Below are 20,750 nucleotides of genomic sequence, written 5' to 3'. Positions count from 1 at the left end.
AGACACTCAGTTACATGACTCATGGCAGGTCACTTAATCTGTCTCAGTTTCCTCAATTGTAAAATGGGGATGATAATACCCTCCTGGGTTGTTGTAAGGATATTTGTAAAGGGAACACATAACGAGCACTATATAAATGTTTGTTCCCTCTCCCTTCTCTTCAGAAGGCATAACTGGGAATTATACATATATTATTATATATAATATAGTTATATATAACTGGTCACAGTCCAAAGAGACAAATTTAGCCTCAATATTGGAAGGAAAAAAATTTGTAGTAATTTGAATTGTCCCTAAGTGGATACATGCTTAATCTTACCATTGGTGGACTTGAATTTGGTCAGCAAATGGAAGTAGTGTGGAGACCCTGGATCTGATGAGTGATGCACTTATGAGTAAATGGGAAATAGTGGTTCATGTCACTCATGTTTCTCAGAACATAAGATTATCTAGGGTAAGGATAGTCCTAATTTATAATAGTAATATCTATTCTGCCTTTACAAGGAAAATCAAATGAGCTAATTATATATATAAAAGAAAATTTGTGACCTAAATATATTGATATATTAAGAAATTATTTTCTATTTATATTGTATATTACTGTTGTTATAATTCATGATATTAGCTAATTATATATAGGTGTATATATAAAATTCATGATATTTGGTGCCTATAATCATACCATTGGTGCTAAGTAAAGACTTTGATGGTACATTTAAAGATGTGGGTAGGGTGGAGGTTGGGAAGAGTTTAGCTCATGGTTGCCCAGGGAGCCAGATCCAGGAATAGAACTCAGAAGCTCTCAACTTAATTCTCTACCATCTCCCAAGTTTGACCCCTTGATTCCTCGGAGCACCTGAAGGAGATATTGTGGGGAAATGGGAAATATGAAATCTGCCATTGGATTTAGGTGGTGGGTTGTGAGGAGGAATGTCTGAGTCTTCCATCTTTGCCTTCCCCTCCTCCATAATGAAATAGCTATATCACACTGTTCGCCGCCTCTGTCCCAGGCCAGCCTGTGGCTACGTGCTACAGCTAGGATCTCAGAGCTTAAAATAGAAGGCTGAGCTGGCAGATTTGGACCAGGGGAGCTTGCCCGGGGTATGATGGTGGTATCTTTCTCCGGCGGGATAGCAGCATGGAGTCAGGCTCCCTTTGCACCTAGCTGGGGGTGGATGGGTCCCATGGTATCAAGATTCTGTCCATTTTGTACAAAAGTATGTATATGACAAAATGGGGTAAGATGGAAGACTAAGGAGGAAGGGTGAGGACTGTCCTTTATGGCATTGGCTTTGGGGAGGGCTCTTTTAGGTGGTAGTTCCATGAACTCAACCGCAGGGTCTGTCGTTCCAAAGACTATAAAGCTTTCATGATTCATTGTCTGCTTTGGAGCTCTTTCTCACCCTTTGTTCCTTTACTTGGGGTTAGACGCCTTGGGGCCTAAGTGAGTTTGAGAACTGGGGCAGAGAGAGTATGAAATATGGGGTGCACTAGGTCATGAATGAAAAGGCTCAGATGAAGTCAAAAAGGTCTTGACTCTCAGTTGGGTACGTGCTGTTCATTGGATTTCACCTGTCCTGGGAAGCCAAGCGTGAAATCTAGGATCGAACCTTATAGATGTGGATGAATTGTTTTCTTGAGGAGCAACCTTCTGCACCACCTCTCTCTTCCCTTCTAGGCTATTTATGTGGAGAGGGCTCTATTAATAAATACTACATCCTCTTCCCAAAAATTTTTTGGCAATACAGTGGGAAAAGTGCTGGATTAGGAATGGAGAAATCTGGCTTTATGTCCTGGTTCTGTCACCAACTGGCTGTATCACTTCATCTTTCTAGTTCTCAGATTGCTTGACTATAAAATCAGTATTTTGGAATACATAATCTTTGAGCTTCCTCTCAACTTTAAATCCAATATGATTCTTGTAGCTCTAGCAATTTAGGAATCTAGAACACTATGGAGAGAGAACGGTCTCTGTAGGGCCTCAAACGGGTGAGAGACCGGCCTCTAGTCCTTGTCCCCTAAATCAGCACTAATTGTGTGTGTGTGTGATGAGACAGGGGAGAAATGAGCAGGCAGGAAGCTAATTTTCTTCTCCTTGCTGCCCAAAGTAGTAGATCAGATCCAACTCTTTAAAGTTGAGATATCTAACATTCATTTGATTTTAACTGCTTCATAAAAATCACTTCTAATACACCAGACATCTTTTACTGTCAGCATTTATAAAGTGAAATGGCAGATGGATCCTTCAGTTTGGTCAGTGCTGGCGGGTTGGATTTGAGGGAGACTTAGGCAGTTCAGTATTTGTACTTCAGGACCCCATGAAGCCTAGCATGGATGCCTCTGAGTAGGTCTTTGTTCTTTCCTTGCCCCTTCTTTGAAACATACAACCACCCTGGGTTGTGGTTTTGGGGGACAGACTTCATGTCCAGGCCCCTTCCTACTTTGTTCTCAGTGTGTCTCCTCTTTTAATGTACTGTGAAATCCAAAGGAGTTCATGCAGAGGATAGAATGATGGGATGATTCCTGAGAATCATGACCTGCTGCATGCTTAAATTTGCCCTGGTTGGGCCTTCTTAGGGAAGAAGCTCTTGCCCTGACTGAGAGCAGTGGGGAGGGGGAAAAGAGAAGGAGAGAGGATGAGGAAGGAAAAGGGGAAGGAGGAAGGGAGAGAGACAGACAGACAGACAGACAGACAGACTGATAGAGAGGGGGAGGGGAGCATGAATATGAATGAGATATTATCATGTCTGTCTTTAGAATGGTAAAAGCAAGGAAAGGACTGTAAAACTGTGCATACCCTCTGATCCGGTAGTATCCCTACTGGATTTGTATATATCCCAAAGAGATTGTAAAAAAGGGAAAAGGACCCACATGTGCAAAAATGTTTGTGGCAGCACTTTTGTAGTGTCAAGGAAGTGGAAACTGAGTGGATGCTCATCAATTGGAGAATGGCTGAATAAGTTAAGCTATATGAATGTAATGGAATTTTTGTTCTATAAGAAAGGATGAGCAGTCTGATTGCAAAAAAAGCCTGGAGAGACCTACATGAACTAATGCTAAGTGAAGTGAGTTGAACCAGGAGGACATTGTACATAGCAACAAGATTATGTGATAATCAACTCTGATAGATGGCTCTTTTCAACAGTGAGATGATTCAAGGCAATTCCAAAGGACTTGCTATGGAAAGTGTTATCTACATCCAAAGAAAAATTATGGAGACTGAATGTGGATCAAAGCATATCATTTTCACTTTTTGTGGTTATTTATTTGCTTGTTTTTTTCTTTCTTTCTGGTGTCTCCCCCTTATTCATTCATTCATTCATTTATTCATTCATTCATTTATTTATTTATTTGTTTTGTTTAGCATGAATTGCATATATTTAACCTAAACAAAATAATATTACAGGCAGGGACCAAATATTTATTCTGTAGATATCCCAACACAACAGTAACAAGTTTCCTCTCTTAAATACAATTCATGCACAAGAACGAAGTATAAACAACAACAATTATGGGGGTAGGAGGAAATATGGGCTATTGGACTGGGGAATTCAGACAAACTGGTTTTGATCTGCTCTTTGACTTCTCACAAGTCTCCTGATGTTTCTGAATGGACTCTTTCCTCATCTGTAAAATTGGAAAAGTAACAGCAGCCTTGCCCATTACATCAGAAGTATGAAAACACTCAGTAGAAAAGGTAGAAAGGATTTTTTTTTTTGTTCTCTGAAATGTCTTCCTTTTGTCTTCAAATTCCGCACCCCCCCCCAATCCTACAACTTTAAAGACTCCAATCAAGTCTTTCTTCCATGGGGTCGCCACATTAAAAAGATATTGTTTTCTTTTCTTTTTCTTTTTTCTTTTTCTTTTTTTGCTTTTAGATCCATTTCTATTTTAAAGTACTTCAGGTCCTTGTAATTCACTATATTTCTATATTTCTGGTATCTTACTTAGCTTTTTCGAAGATATTTTAAGCTAATTTGAAGACAAAAACTTCAGACATTAGATTACTTTGTATCCCCAATATTACCTAGTTAATTATACAATTTGACCTGTAATTGGTGTTCAATAAATGCTTGCTAGACTAATTTTTAAAATGGTGATGAGGTTGTGGGTAGGAGGCAGACAAGGATATATATCTTTTTGAGATTGCTTCAAGATGTGATGTTAAAATATCAAAATATTTGATGTTAGACTTGGAAGATGCCTTAAAGATGTTTTAGTTGAATTTTTCTTTACAGTGAGGACATTGATTCTCAGGAAGGTGCTGGGCTTGCAACTCTTAATAAGTAGCAGATCTGGTCTTCCAAATCTTTTTTTTTAAATAAATTTTTATTGATCTCTTTTATTATCAAATGCTAAAATTTCCCCTGTAACCTATTCAGAAAGTGTGGGGCTTTTTTATTAGTCAGTGACCTTCTTGGGGCATATGCCTAAGAATTGGAATTTCTAGGTCAAAGGATGGGGACTTTTTATCTGTTCTTATTTACATTAGTCCAAAGTGCTTTCCAAAAGTGGATGTACTGATTTCATAGTTCCAACAATAATATATTAGTTTGCCTATCTTTCCTCAGTCACTGCATCATTGATTATTTTCATCTTTTACCATCTTTGCCAATTTGCTGGGTATAAAGTGAAGCCTAAGGTTGTTTTGAATTACATTTCTCTTATTAGTAATTGAGCTTTTGCATGTATATTATATAACATAATATATTCATTGTACAATTTTACATGTTTATTTCATATGTTTATTATATGTTTTTCAAATTTTTGTTATATAATTTATTATTCATTGAACTGATTCCTTTTTTCATTGTGTCTTGGTCTTTAAAGGATGTGTTTATTATTTCTGCATTCTTACATTTGATTTCATTTTCTTAGTGTCTTTAAATACATGATCAGTTTTTGAAGATGTTTCATGTATCAAGGAGAAATATGTATATTGTTTAGCAGTCCCATTCATATACAAATCTTTTAAGTTCTGATTTCTATAGCAGTTTGTTTAATTCTATATCTTCTCTTCTATTGATCTCTTTGTTAGAGTTATTCAACAGTGAGAGAGCAATTTTAGTCTCTTATTGTATTATCATTTTTGTCTTTTTGCAGCTCCACTTATTTTCCTATTTGAATGGAGATATTTAAGTATTTGGAGCATTTTTATGCTTTAACATTCATATTAGTTTGTTGTTTGTGTTCCAAATAATTAATTTCCTTTTAAAATATTTGTTTATATTTTGAATGTTCATTTTTGTTTTTTCTAATAGCTTAATTATGTCTCCTGCTTTTTTGATTTACCTGATGCAAAATTAATTCCAGCTTTTCATTTTTACTTTTTTTATGCCTTTACTTTCTATTTGTTCCTTTGGTTTTTGTGTCCAGGAGTTATGGGCAGGTTTATTTTATCATCTCTTGCCTTATGGTCTTTGGGTTTTTTTTTTTTTTTTTTGATTTGCCATTTTGGGGGGGAATCCTTGTCATTCTTTTTTTTTTAATTAATATTTTATTTTTTCCAATTACATGTAAAAACAATTTATTTTTCCAAGTCAAGAGACAAAGATTTTTTATGATGCCATTGACTGGTGGGCTTAAGTTCCAAAAGCCATTAACAAGGGAAAAGACAAAGATTTAAGTTCCCTATTGGAATTTATCAGTGACAAGGAAGAGGATGCCATTAGGCAAACTAAGTCCTTATTGAATTTGCTGCCATAAGGTGGGTGATTCCTAATGAACTCTCGATGCCATAAGGCAGGCTAAATTCCTAGAAAAGGAGTTTCACCATAAGTTTTTTAACATTTGTTTTTAAAACTTTGGGATTCCAAATTCTTTCCCACCTCCCCCTGTTGAGAAGACAAGAAATTTGATAGTTATATATGTGTAGTCATTTAAAACATATTTCCATATTAGTCATGCTGTAAAAGAAAACAGACATAAAGAACCCACAAAAAACTAAAGAAATTAAAATATAGTATCTTTCCATCTATGTCCACATTCTATCAGTTCTTTTTCTGGAGGTGGATAGTATTTTTCATCATAAATCCTTTGGAAATGTCTTGGATCATTGCATTGCTTTGCATAGCCAAATCATTCACAGTTGATCATTGTACAGTATTATTGTTACTGTATACAATGTTCTTTTGGTTCTGCTCACTTCACTCTGAATCAGTTCATGTAATTCTTTCCAGATTTTTCAGCTATTTGTTATTTCTTATAGCACAACAATATTTATCACACTCATATACCATGACTTGTTTACTCAATCTCTAATTGATAGGCATCTGGGGATGAACCCTGTTTTCTCTTTGAACCCTGTTTTTAAGATCAATATTTTACATGTAGAATGATCACAAGTTCACTTAATATTCTATACTTTTTGTTTTTTTTTTCTTTTAGATTGTTTGTATATTTACATATTACTAATTTATTATTTTCCCTTTTTTGTCTTTGGAGATATTTGCCATCATGAATTCATATTTTTCTCTTCTGCTCATTATTTCTGCTATTCATGACATAAATTCTGACATTTATCTTTGTTTATGTTCTTTCATAGTTCTCATTTTGCATCTTGAACCATTCTGGACCATCTTGCTGTGGTTCCATGGTGTCTTGGGAATGCACAGGATTTGGCATTCATCAAATTTTGGCTTTCCTTTTTCATGCAATATGTTTTTAGAGACATTTGTAATCTAAAAGATTATGGTCTGAATTTTTTATCTGTAGCTTACTACTTTTTGGACCTTAACAAAGTGATCTTTCCTTTTTTGGGCCTCTGTAGCCTTTTCTAAAAATTGAGGGGGCTCCAACACTCTTCCCAGCTCTAAATTTTAAGAGAGGCAGCCATCCAAATAAGGGAATGGGTTATGGGTACAATCAAGTGGATTTGCAATAAGACTACATATTGGATCAGGGAGAAACATTTATTAATACAAAATTGTCCACTTTGGGAACTGCTGCAAATTTCCCATTGATGCATTGTGCTAAACTTTGAGATTCATCACATTTCCTTGTATTAGTCAAGCTGACCTTATCTCTTCCTCTCTGCAACCATCTGCTCTGGTTCATAAAGATCAGGTTTTCTCCCCAGGCCTCTAATATGTGTACATGTGGGTGTTTGTGTGAGAGTATTTGGGCAGGTGTATGCTTTTCCTTTCTGCACATTGCCTTCTGCTCCCTGGCTTTCCTAGGAGTTTGACAGTAATAACAATTGACCCAATGTTGATGGATGTTGTTGGTGTAGCACCTTGCCCCAAAGTCATAGGTCTTTCTCTCCATCTATAGTTTTGCTTTGTTGCTTCCAGCATTGTGTCTAAGCTTAGGCCTTTCCTATTTGGGCTATTTTTCTTTTTTATTTAGTATTATTTTATTTTCCAATTATATGTAAAGATAGTTTTCAGCATTCATTTTTGTAATATTTTAAGTTCCAAATTTTCTTTTCTTTTTTCCTCCCTTATCTCTTCCTTCCCCAAAGACAGACAGCAATTTGACATAGGATATACATATATAATCATTTTAAACATGTTTCCATTTTGGTGATGTTGTTAAAGAAAAATTAGAACAAAAGGGAAAAAAACCCAAGAAATAAAAAGCAAACAATTTTTTTAAAAGGTGAAAATAGTATGCTTCAATCTGCATTCATTCTCCATATTCTTCCTTCAGATGGCATTTTCCATTTGGGCCCTTTCCCCCCTTACTTGGATGTAATTTAGACCCTTGAAGAAGTACCTAGGATAATTTGTCCGTAGTCACACAATTAGGATATGTTAAGAAGCAGCACTAGAACTCAGGACTTCCTAATTAGATCTCCACCCTCTACTTACAACACTGTAGTCTGTCTTTTCTCGGACAGTCTTATTGTACATATTTTTCTAGATAAAGTCAGACAGGTAGTTCTACTTCTTCAAGTCCATCAGATCTAACTTTGCTAATATCATTCCTCCCAAATAGAATTCCTTCCTTTCTGTCTTTTGCAAGAGTCCTGCCCCTATTTCTAGTCCCAGGTCTTTTTTTAGTTCTTCTTAAGCTTTCTATATTCCAACCAATATTGTTCTTTCTTTTCTCTGTAATTGGTATTTATAATTTGAAAAACATAATCTAACTATTTATAATTATAGTTTTTCTTGTAATGGGTTCTTTGTATATATAGATGTTTCTTTAGATAGAGTGCACCTTTTTTAAAGGAATGTAACATACTTTATTTTTCTTTATTGTGTAAAGAATAAGGATTCCAGCCCTGGACCTTAGGGCCTAGCTTCTCAGCCTTTCTTGACATTTCTCCTTTACCTGCTGGCTTTGTAAAGCCAAAAAGCTTAAATGCAGCTCCAAGGATTTCCCTCTTTTACTGTTTTCTTAATCTGCACTGCTCTTTCAACCCCTAATTTAACATTGCCTTTTTTTTTTTTTTTTTGACTTTTTAGGATGATTTCTTAGGGTGAGAGGGATGCCACATCTGAATCAAAAGTATTTTTCTATGTCACTTTTTGTACCATAATCTATTGGTGCCATTCTTAGCATCATCTTTGCATGTATTTTGAAAAATAAAAACTATTATTAATTTTAAATGATTTACCTTAGATTATTCAGGATATAATTTCTACTCTGTATCTGCACAAATTCTAGATGTTTTCTAGGGCTTGATACTAGAGAAAAGAGAATGTGCAAATTTAGAAATCATATCCTGAATAATCTAAGGTAAATCATTTAAAATTAATAATAGTTTTTTATTTTTCAAAATACATGCAAAGATAGTTTTTAACATTCATCCTTGCAAAGCCTTGTGTTCCAATTATTTTCTCCTCTCTTCTCTCTTCCCTCCAACAAGCAATCCAATATAGGTTAAACATGTGTAGTTCTTCTAAACATATTTCCACATTTAATCATGATGCACAAGAAGAATCATGTCAAAAGGGGGAAAATTCAAGAGAAAAAAACCAAGCAAAAAACAACAGAAAAGGTGCAAATACTATGCTGTGATCCATGTTCAGTATTTATAGTCTTCTCTTTGAATACAGATGGCTCTTTCCATCACAAATCTATTGGAATTGAATCACCTCATTGTTGAAAAGAGCCAAGTTAAGATAAATCTTATTAAAGGAATTAAAAACAAAGTTCCCCAAGCCTAGGACAATTCATTCTGATTCCATGATTCATTTGGGAGCATCAGGATTCCATGTGTTGCCAGTTTTGCTTATCTGGGCATTCTGAATGGAGTCCTAAAGTTCATTTTGTGAATAGGATCAGTCTTAAACAAGATGTTTCCATATAGCATGGTGGGTTTGTGTTGCACTATCCCTATTGTTCTGACATCACTCAGCTAATTTTTCTATTTTCCAAAGAACAAAGCGGGGGAGGGGGTATAAGAAGAACAGACACAGAGTTTTGTTTTTTTTCCCCACGAACTCACAATCAAAGAAATTTCAATGCTAAAGCTCACAAGAGACAACTGCTCAGTTCACATATAATGTGCCCAGGGTTCACAGTTAGCAAAAGTATATTCAGTTTGGTTTGAATTTAGGTTTTTCTGATTCCAAATCTGGCGTTTTATCCAGTGTCCCACCTAGCTGCCCTGCCTCAGACTGATGAGGGAGGCAACATGTGAATTATGGACAAACAAGCTATATATAGGATAAAATTGAGGTAATTGAGAATCAAGGGAGATGGTGAAAGGCTTCCTGTAGAAGGTAGGATGTCAGGTGGGACTTGACCACAGCCATGGAGTCTAGGAGCCAGCGATGAGTGTTCCTTACACCTTGAATATTAAGATAGGAAGATTGAACTTGATTTTATAGACATGTGAGTGATTGAAGGTTTATGAACATTTGTTCTAATGATTTATTCATTATACATTCAGTAAACATTTTTGAGTGCCTGCAACTTATGTGAAGATGATACAGAAAGCTCAGGGCTGGGAGAGAACTCAGAGATCATCTAATCTAACTTCTTTTATTTCACACTTGAGGAAACTGAGACCCAAAGAAGGAAAGTGATTTTCTCAGTGTCACAAGGTTCAGTGGCCACCAGACTTGAACTCATGTTCTCTGACTCCAAATCTAGGTGTTTCCCCCCCCACCCCCCACCATTATTGATTTATCCTTGCCTTTTGTTAATGTAGATTCATCTATAAGGAATTTCTATTAAGGAAGTTTCATATTCCAATGTAGTTGAACAACTCGTATATAATTTAGAATTTTAGAGAGTTGTTTGGAGACAGGGAAAGATGAAAAGCATTGGATCATACAGATGTTAAGTGTTAGAAGCAGAATTTGAATCCAGATCTTCTAACCCCAAGGCTAGCTTTCTCTCTGCAATACCAATTGACCTAGATGGGAAATTAAACTAATTACTACTGTCGTTAGCATTATGCTCAGTGAGCAGAACAATGAGCCACCAGACACTCTTTAGAGAACCACATTTCTCTGCTGCAAGGAAATTCATTTAGCATTTGTAGGGGAGCAGTGAGGACTAAGCCTCTTACAGTGAACAGCTCTTTTCCTTACATTTTGGCATTAAAATTTTCATTCTTGTTCAAAAATCAAAGAAACATTAAGCTGAACTTAGAACTTTCACCCAGCCTTTGGACAAAGTAGTTCATCAACCTTCCTCCCACTCACTAAAGACAAAGAGGTCTGGGAGCTTCTAGACTTTATTTCTTCCTTTGGTTCTTACCTGACTTCCCAGTGTGGTTGACACTGTAGTAATCACTCTAAAAATTGTAAAAGGCTTCATCAGTCTCATGTATTTTAATTTGGGGGCCTAATTCCACAAATTTCTATTCAAGGATCTGCCAGTCCCTCTATTATAGATCTATACTGGCTGTCTCTTCAACTTCCCCATCACTTGTTTCACTCATAAGTCCAACTTTTTCCTTGTTCATGGGTTTTCTCCTTTTATTGTAGAATCACATAGAATTACAATGGCTCCCATGTTCCAAATTTCCAGGTTCTCAAATATCCTCATACACAAAGTACCTTTTTCTTCCCTTTCACACACACATATTTTTTAATCATTCATAACAACTGCTTCACTGAGACTAGAATTCTTTTGCTCCAGGCATCAATAGGAACCCTGAGGTTCATGTCTATTACCGTGCTTCCTCCAATACCATGGCCAAGCATTAAACTGATTCCTGGGAAAATTAGTAGTTTTCCTCACGAAGTTATGACTTTCACTAATATTCTCAAACTCTGACATCTTTTTTGAGTCTACAACTGGAAGTCTTGGGTAACTCCTAGATTATTCAAGGGTTAGATATGATTTTTTGACTGAACTAAAGAATGTGGATTGATATGGGCTCAGGAGCTCCTAGGAATACAAAAGAGCCATCTGGTTCATGTTCTGGAGGAGATATTTCTGCCTCCTTTTAAAAGCCACTCTGGCATTCCCAGCTGAAAAATTAAATTCTTTTAAAAATTAATATTCTTTTCTTTTTTCTTTGTATCATTGTTGCTTTCCCATGACTCTCTGTTTATTTCTCATAGAATACTTATAACAAGTAAGTATACTCAAGCAAAATAAATCAATACATTAGCCATGTCTGAAAATGTCTCATTTCAAATCTGTTATCCACCACCTGTCTGCCAAAAAGCAGTGTCTTTGGCAGTGAGACACATCTTACCATCAGGCCTTTGAAGTTACAGTTGGTCACTGCTTTAACCAAAGTTCTGAAGTTTCTCAGTGTTGTTTTTTTGTATTATTTTGGCCATTGTATAAGTCGCCTGAGAAATTAATTCTTCATTTGGTCTACTTCATTCCTTTGTGCTTCAGCTCATAACTCCATTTGTTCTGGCTAATTCTACCCTGTGCACCTATAATAAAACATTTACATAGTACTTCTTTTTTTTTTTTTTAAGCAAATCACTTTCCCCACATCAACACTGTAGAATAGGTAATTAAATTATTACTACTTCCACTTTATAGAGCAGAATACTGAATCTCAGAATACTGAGTCTCATCATCATAACATATATCATCATAATCAGATCTGAAATTTGAATTCTGGGCTCCTGATTTTAAGTCTAGTGTTTTTTCCACTTCATCACTTTGTTTGCTCTGTCTCTAAAACTCCTTAAGTATTGGTCCAAACCTTTTTTCCCATGGAAGGTGTATGTAGAGAGCCTTTAGGGAGGCTTTATTTCCATAGCAAACAGAAGACCCCTCATCATCATGCTTTGATTAATGAATCTATGTAAACAGTAAGAGAATCTGGCAGCCTGAAAGGGATATCTATCATACCACCTCTTCTTTCAGCAAGGCAGAGAAAGCTCCTTTTGGTGAAAGACTTGCTTTGTGATTACTCTCTTGCTGGAGCAGCTTGCAGAATCCCAAAGGCCTCTATTGTGAGAATAGGGTAGTGTTTACATGGGAAAGTCCTTTTCTTAGGATGGGGAAGCTCCCCCTCATATATATGTTTGTACCTATATCCTAAATATTCAGTATGGAAGTAAGTTCTCAATCATCTTTAACTTAAATTACTTTCATTGCAATGTTAAGCCCCAACTTAGGCTGACTAAATTCAGTTTTTCCATTCTTTGACTCATCTTGAATATCAGTGAAATATTTGAATAGCCACTTTTTTGTGCAAAGATTTTGACTGATAGTGGGAGGGTATGGCAAAAGGAGGAATTTGAAGTCTTTGCACTGGAAGGGTCTAGATGAGAGGCAGAGTGAATGTGGTAGTAGAAGAATGTTTGACTGAGTTCTTGTCCTTTTGCCAAAGAGAACCTGTTTTGGACTAACTTTCTTGTTCTATTAAATGAAGTTGTGGATCAAGATCAGGACATCTTAATCTGGGATCCGGGTCAATTTCTAGATTTCTGGGAATCTGTGAACTTGGATTTTTAAAAACGACACCATTATTTTCATTATTTTCTTGAAATCCCCTTTATTTTAGTTTATGTAGTTAAGAACATTATACTGGGAAGAGTTCTATAGGCTTCTCTAGACTGCCCATAGAGGTCTGTGACACAAGAATTCCTGATTTAGAAAGCCTTTTTTAGGCGTAAGATTATATAACTTTATTTTTGATGCTCAGGAGAAAGAGATGTACGGTTGGAGAGAAGAGAGTAGAGAAGTAGGTTAGTTTGGGAAGGTTTTTATTTTTTAATAGTATTTTATTTTTTTCTAATCACATGTAAAGATAATTTTAAGAAATTGTTTATTTTTTAAATGGTATGTTTGTATATGAAGAAACAGAAAAGGAAAAATCCATAATAAATATAAGATGAAAATAGTATACTTCCAATCTACATTCAGACCCCATTAGTTATTTCTCTAGATGTGGATAGCATTTTTTATCATGAATCTTTTGGAATTTTCTTAGATTATTTGTATTGCTGAGAAGAGCTAAATCAGTCATAGGTGATCATAGTTACTGTATACAATGTTCTCCTGGTTCTGCTCACTGCGCTTTGCATCAGTTTATGTAAGTCTTTCCAGGTTTTCCTGAAATCATCTTGCTCTTCATTTCTTATAGCACAATAGTATTCTGTCCATTCCTATACTACAACTTGTTCAGCCGTTCTCCAATTGATGAGCATTCCTTCAATTTCTAATTTTTTGCCATTGCACAAAATGCTGCTATAAATATTTTTGTACATATAAGTCCCTTCCCTTTTTTATGTCTTTGGGATATGGATCTAGTAGTTGTATTGTTGGATCAAAGAGTATGCATAGTTTGATCGCCTCTGGGCATCATTCCAAATTGTTCTCCAGAATTGTTGAATCACTCACACACTAGCAACAATGTGTTAGCTTGGAAAGGTTTTTAGAGAACATATTTTAATCAAACTGTAATCAAGGAGGAATATGTGAACTAATGAAGAGTCTTAGAAAACCACAATCTCTGAGTTAGATATGAACATACATATGTATACATACACACACTCATACACACACACACACACATATAGACATATATATGGACCTGAGTTCAAATCTGGCCTCACATACTTGACACTTTTTAGCTATGTGATCCTAGGCAAGTCACTTAATCCCAATTGCCTTAGCAAAAAAAAAATCTTATATATTATATATTACATGTAAATATTACATATGTTATATTATATACACATAATACTTAAGTACATGTTATCTCCCTTGATAGAATGTGAAATTCTTGAGGGTCAAGAGACCACTTACTTTATTTATTTGTTTGGTTTTTTTTTTTTAGCTAAAGCTATTGGGGTTAAGTGACTTGCCTAAGGTCATATAGCTAGGAAGTGTTAAGTGTGTGTCTGAGGTCAGATTTGACTCAGTTCCTCCTGACATTAGGGCTGGTGCTCCATCCACTGCGCCACTTAGCTGCCCCTGCTTACTTTATTTTTGTCTTAGTGCTTCTAGCACTTAGTATAATGCTTGGTATAAATTAGACACTAATAAGTGTTTATTAATTGATCAGTTGACTGACAACCCCAAATTTCTCCCAGAATGCCTTCTTAATTAAAAAGAAACAAGAGTAGTTACCTGGCCACTGGACCTAGTTGGGAATATTTTGGAGCTAAGGAAAGAGGTAAATGAGTACCCTTCCTCAGTAGCATCTTTGTTTCCCATACCTATAGTACACAGTGTTTACCTATGTACCTTTATGGTAGTTGTGGCTTGCAAAAATTCTTGACCTAGTGGCCAGCCTTAGAGTAATCAGTGTTTCTAAACCTAGAAGACTGTTCTTAGAATACATACCCAGACCATCAGTGGATCTCTATTCAGAGCCTTTCCACTTCAAGAGGACCTTCTTAAAGCCCATACTTTATTGCCTTTGAAAATGTAGGGTTGCCCTGGCACATTGATGAAGCATTCTAGTAGGAATTTAGTGTAGGAACAAGACTGAGATAATAACTTATATTTGTAGAGTACTTTAAGGGTTACAACGTACTTTCCCCACAACAGTTCTGTAAAGTAGGCGGTATAAATATTGTCATCAGTATTTCACAGTTAAGAAGTGACTTGTTCAGGGTCTCAGATTTAGTGCTTGGCAATATTGGTGCTGCCTGGGGATTCCACTTCTTTAGCCAGTGTTCCTTCACCTGTTTCATTGGAAACTGCTTCTCTCTGCCTGTTTCAAAGCTTACCTGACCTTTAAGGCTCATCTCAAAATCTATCTCTTCTGTGAATCTTTCCCTGATCAAAGTCCAAAGGATTCTCTTCTTCCTTTAATATTTATTGTCTCAACCATGTAAATGGTTTTGTACTGTTTTGGAAAGCCAATTCTCTTTCTTATTTCCCTAACCAGGTCTCAGGAGAGAAATATCTTATGTCTCATGATTTTAATATCACTCAAAATGTCTAGTATAATGCCTAATGTCATAGAGCAGATGCTCAATAAATGTGCGTATGGGTACATGTTACCTCTACATATATATAGCCACAAAATCTCTTACATATATACATGCAAATACAGGCACACCCAATGCAGGTGGGAGAAATGCTGTATTGTTTGGTTGCATTGTGGCTCAGTGGAAAGGGCACTGTCTCTAGAGTCTGAAGACTTAGGTTTGAATTTCAGCCAAATCACTTCCTCTCCCTGTGCCTCAGTTTCCTTATCTCTAAAATTAAAAGGTTGTTCTAGTTGGCTCCCAGCTCCTTTTTCTATGTTATCATGATCTTTGCGTTCCTGTTACATGTCAGCGAATGCAACTGACGGTTTTTTAAAATTCTCTGTTCTTGGGAAATACAGGGAGAATGAGAGGAAGTTTGGCATTTACTCTGAAACACACATCTCCCTAGTTGCCAGCCAGGAGAGATGTTGCATGCTGATTTCAGGTATTCACTTCTCTTTGTCTCCTCTGGGAATTCCCCACTCACTTCACTTTTTCTTTTAACAAGAAAAAAAATTGGAAAGATGTGTCTCACTCACAACAAGGTTAGTTAGCCCTTGTAGAAGAGCCTGTTCCCTTCCTTGCAGTTTTCCCAGGGACCGTGGGGAGTGGAGAAGAGATGATTTCTCAGGTCCAGGTGTAGCTCTTTCTTTCATCATTTCTTTCTCATCCAGATTCTGAAGAGATAGGGCTGCAAGGAAAACTATTTAGCTAAGCCCAAGTAGCAGGCAGATTCTTTCTATTCCCATTACCACCACAGTTCTGAACATTCTCTTTTCACCTCATATCTTGCAAAGGTTTCCTAGTCGGGTTTTTTTCTAATCCATCTTAGACAACTCTGCCATATTTGTGTTCCTTAAATATCAGTTTTATCATGTCCCTTTTCAAGAACTTGTAGGGGCTTCCCCTTGTGTAAGTGTTTGATCAGTGTTGATTTCTCTGTGTGCTTAAGCATATTCTTCCATTGTGCTCACATAGGGTGTAACACATTTACACCTGAAGATGTTCTCTGTTTCTGAACCAGGCATGAATTTGGCTGCTGTCTTTGCCACTTAGGACAAATGCTTTGTGATCTTCAGTAAATCACTTTTCTGATTTGAGTCTCAGCTGGCTCATCTGTAAGATAAAGGTGTGGGGCGAAATGGTCTCTAAGGTTCCTTTTTTGCTCTAATGTTCATTGATTCTTTAATTCTAATTTGTGGTGTTTAAAGGTCTCAAAATCTGGTCCCTCTTTATCTTACCTCATCTTTTGCTGTTCCCTTATAGGAATTCATTGTGTGAAACAGATTGCTGTCTTTACTATTTTCCAAATGGTTTCCTCCTCTTTCTTTTTTAAAATTTGAATCTGGCCAGCCTTCAAACTTTACTACTTTTTTTTTTTTTATCATATTCATCTTTTTAAATGTCTTATTATTCTTATTGTATATGACATTTATTTTAGCACAGTACTATATTGGGAGCTCCATGAGGTAGAAATTGTAGCTTCTCTAGCCCCTTGTATATTTTGCAATACAACAAACCATAAATATTTATTGAATGAATAAATGATTAGTGAATATTCTACCTTGAATATGCTATTAAACTTTTGTGTACATAAGTATCTTTCCCCCTCTATCTGTTTTGTATGCCTCATGAAGGAAAGGATCATGTTTTATTCACTTTTCTTACATATTTATTTAAATTTCCTATTTATCTTGATTTACAGATTTTTATCAGATATTTATTGCAAGGATCCCCCCCCCAGTTAACTGTCCCCTTTATTGTAACTTCATTGATTTTTTTTTTTTTTGTTCTTGAAAATGCTAACTTTATGTAGTTGTTCTATTTTAGTTTTTATGATCCACTCTATCTTTTGTTTGCTCAAGAATTCTCCCTGTATACACAAAGGTACCTTTTGGGGGGGGAAAAAAAACAACTATGAAATGATCTGGACTATTCGGAAAAGTCATCTGGAAGGGCAGCTAGATGGTGCAAAAAATAGAGTACCAGCTCTAGATCTGAATTCAAATCTATGTTTACTTATTGTGTGACTGTGGCCAAGTTATTAAATTAACTTCATCTAAAAAAGAAAGAAAAAGAAAAAAGCAATCTTACATTATGTTGAAAAAAAATGACTAAAATATCCATGCTTTGTCCATTGATTCTCTTACTACTGAGGATACCGTCATCTTTTCAGTCATGTCAGTCTGCAATTTTGGTATTATCCTTCATGCCTCGTTGTCATTCTCATCTGACATTTAATCCATTGCTAAATCTTGTCATTTCAACATCTCTTATATGTGCCCTCTTCTTTTTACTTAGTGCCCTTCCTGCCCTTTTGCCTAGTGTACTGAATAGCTTTATAATCAAGTCCCTTGATTTAAGTTTCTCCCCCACTTCATTTCTTCTGCCACTCAGCTGCCAAGGTGATTTTTCAAAATTGTAGTTCTCACTGTCACCCTCTCTGTTCACTGAGTATAACAGTCCTCTGTGTAGCATTTCAAGCTCTTTACTGGCTTCTTCCTCCTTTGTCTTACTCTCCCCTCCATTCATGCTGTGGTTCAGCTATAATGACCTACTTGCTGTTCTTCCAAGGTCCCATTTCCCAAAATTGTGCCTCGATTTTTCCTTCTCCCTCACACTATCTGATCAGTTGCCAAGTTTTATTGATTTTATCTCCACAGAATATTTTGCATATCTGTCACCTTTTCTCCATTCCCATGGCTACCACCCTCATTCAGAGTTCTTGCTTGGATGATTATGATAGCTTCCTAATTGGTCTCCCTGCTTCTAATGTCCCAAGAGTGGCAAGGAGCCAGTACTTCAAATTCCCAAGGGACATTTCTTCTAGCTGTCTCTTTGCCTGGACGACATCTCTTTAGATGGGAATTCATAGTCGCTGTCCTCTTTCATGGGGATAAATTCTTGGGGTCTGAGCTTCATGGGAAACATAGCTCATGATGGGATGGGCCCCAACTAGGGGACAGCTAGAGCACCAGGCCTGGAAGATTCATCTTCATGAGTTCAAACCTGGCCTCAGACTCTTACTAACTGTATGATCCTGGGCAAGTCACATAATCCTGTCTACCTCAGTTTCCTCATCTGTTAAATGAGCTGGAGAAAGAAATAGCAAACCACTCCAGTATCTGTGCTAAGAAAGCTCCAGCTGGGGTCATGAAGAATCAGACACAACTAAAAAATAACTGAACAGCAGCAATCCACTGGGAATTGCAAACTTCTTTCATCTGACCAGTGTCACAGAACTAACACTAATATTTAATGGCTCCAAGAATATAACATTGATATATTACTTTCAGATTTATAGATAAAGCATTATCCTCAGAACAGTCCTGTGGGGGGAAGGTAGTACAAATATTCTCCACTTACCAGTTTGGAGTAGAGGAGAAGTTGACTGTATTAGTTAAGAGGAATTGGTTCATGCTATACCCCCTCAACCTGCTCAGAAACCCATGCCTATTTACTGAGGGTCCCTGGGTAAGTCATTTTACTTTTCATCTCCTTAAGCAATTTTATAAGATTGTCATAATGTGTGTATTAGGGATTAGAGAAAGATTTGGAGTCAAAAGACCTAGATTTGAAATTTAGCTTTTACTACCTATTCATTTTATCATGATGGGTCTCAGTTTCCTCGTCTATAGTATGAGGTGATTGAATTAGGTTACCCCCAAGGTCTCTGCTAAGTGCTAGTGCTTAGCACAGTGCCTGGTATATTTTGTTGTTGATGAGTCATTTTAGATGGGTGACCCATTTGGGGTTTTCTTGGCAAAGATATTAGTTTGCCATTTTCTTCTCCAGCTCATTTTACAGATGAAGCAAACAGGGTTAGGTGACTTGCTCCGGGTCACACAGCTACTAAGTGGCTGAGACTGAATTCCAAATCAGGTATTCTATATTTACTTGTGCTCTTATCTACCCTACTGGGCAAATAGAGAGGATCAATAAATGCTTGTGCCTTAAATCTGTCATCCTGTAAGTTGTAGCGAAGATCCTAAGCTACATTGGTGAGGGGTTTTGATACTAGAAATTTCCTGCACTGCTGAAATCCTAGGTCTCATCCCATTTTAAAAATAGTAAATAATTGAATTGTCTTGGTAAAGTTAAATGACTAAAAGTGCAGATAGAAATGTCAGAACCGAGACTCAAGTCCAGAGACCTAAGAAGTTTCTTTCATACTCATTTTGTCCGGCCATCAACCTATGGAACTTCAGCTCTTGATCTTCCCATATAGGACTCGGGGACCCCTGTGAGGAAGCAGGAACTTTGTTTGGTTTTTGCTATCTATCACAGCTGGCCCGGTGGGTTAGGTGGGTTTGGGAGTGGTCCCTTGCTTCTGGCGAGCTTGGGGAGGCTGCAGATCTTAAAAATGGGCTTTCCCCTCCGTTCGGAGCATGCCCAGGGGCTGGAGCAGAGCGGACCCTGTGCAGACGGCTTCTCCAGAGTGGATTCCTGGGACATCACCGATGCCCCCAGCCTCGTGCTGCTTCTGCAGGGTCACCTCCCCGACCCAGGGGTGTTGGAAGGCGTACTCCGGACTTGTGAATGTACCTGCGAGGCCTTTTCCGAGCCTCCCAGGTGCAGCCGAGCAACGGCCGAGCGGACCCATGCTTGGGGTCCCCTCCCTCCTCTTCCCCTGAGCCGTTTGGAGCCCATCCTCAGCCTTTTCTGATGTTTATAGAGACAGGGATCCTACACACAGTTCCAGTTCATCAACAGCTAAAGAGCCCTTGACATTTAAGAGATTTTTCGGTTGTGCACTTGTATAGGCAAAGAGCAGAAGCTAATCCTATTAAAGGTATTGTGTCATTTGGGGGAGAGGCACCCCCCCACCGCGGGACAGGCCGATGCCGATTGGCCAGATGCAGAGCAGGGGGTGGGACCGCAGGGCCCGGGGATGGCGGTGGGGTGGTGGGGGGTGGGGGTGGTCGATTTATGACTTGATAGTTAGGTCAGGGATTTCTAAGGGAATACCCAGAGGTTGCAGCTGCTGCTGAGCTCTCAGCCCCAGCAGCTCCACGTTGACCGGCGGGAGAGCTAGCAGCAGGCAGAGCCAGGGCCACGGGCTGAGGAGCGGTTACCGCAAAGTAACGGGAGAGGGGGGAGGCGAGAAAGCCAGGGGAAAAAGTGGTCGCTTTCCGCGGCGGGGCGAGGGGCCCGGAGAAGCCGGGGGCTCGGCGCCCCTCCGCCACGCGCGGACCCGTTTACGGAAAGGAGAGGGAGGGCTGACTTGCCTTGGAAGATAAAATTGAGAGAGAGAACAGAAAGAGAAGCTAAGTTATGCAGAACTGATTGATTCCCCGAGACCCGGGGAAGGCATGAGTCTGTCGGGGCTGCGGGACGCGTGTAGGCTGGAGCCGCAGCCCCCACGGAGCGGGCCGGCCGCGGTGAACTGGGCGTCCTGCTGGGAAGGTAGAGCAGCCAGCCAGCGGCAATGCAGGGACGCCCGCTCTA

At 37.8% G+C, this 20,750-nt stretch overlaps 1 protein-coding gene across 4 annotated transcripts in view; it reads left to right on the top strand.

Annotated features, from left to right (window-relative positions):
- Window positions 1–20,750, top strand: part of TSPAN9 (tetraspanin 9) — a 243,067-nt gene that overhangs the window by 111,936 nt on the left and 110,381 nt on the right. The window lies entirely within an intron of this gene.

The sequence above is a fragment of the Sminthopsis crassicaudata genome, chromosome 5, assembly GCF_048593235.1.
Source record: "Sminthopsis crassicaudata isolate SCR6 chromosome 5, ASM4859323v1, whole genome shotgun sequence".
NCBI lineage: Eukaryota > Metazoa > Chordata > Mammalia > Dasyuromorphia > Dasyuridae > Sminthopsis > Sminthopsis crassicaudata.
The sequence above is the reverse complement of the archived record's forward strand: the minus strand, read 5'-3'. Positions and strand labels throughout refer to the sequence as shown.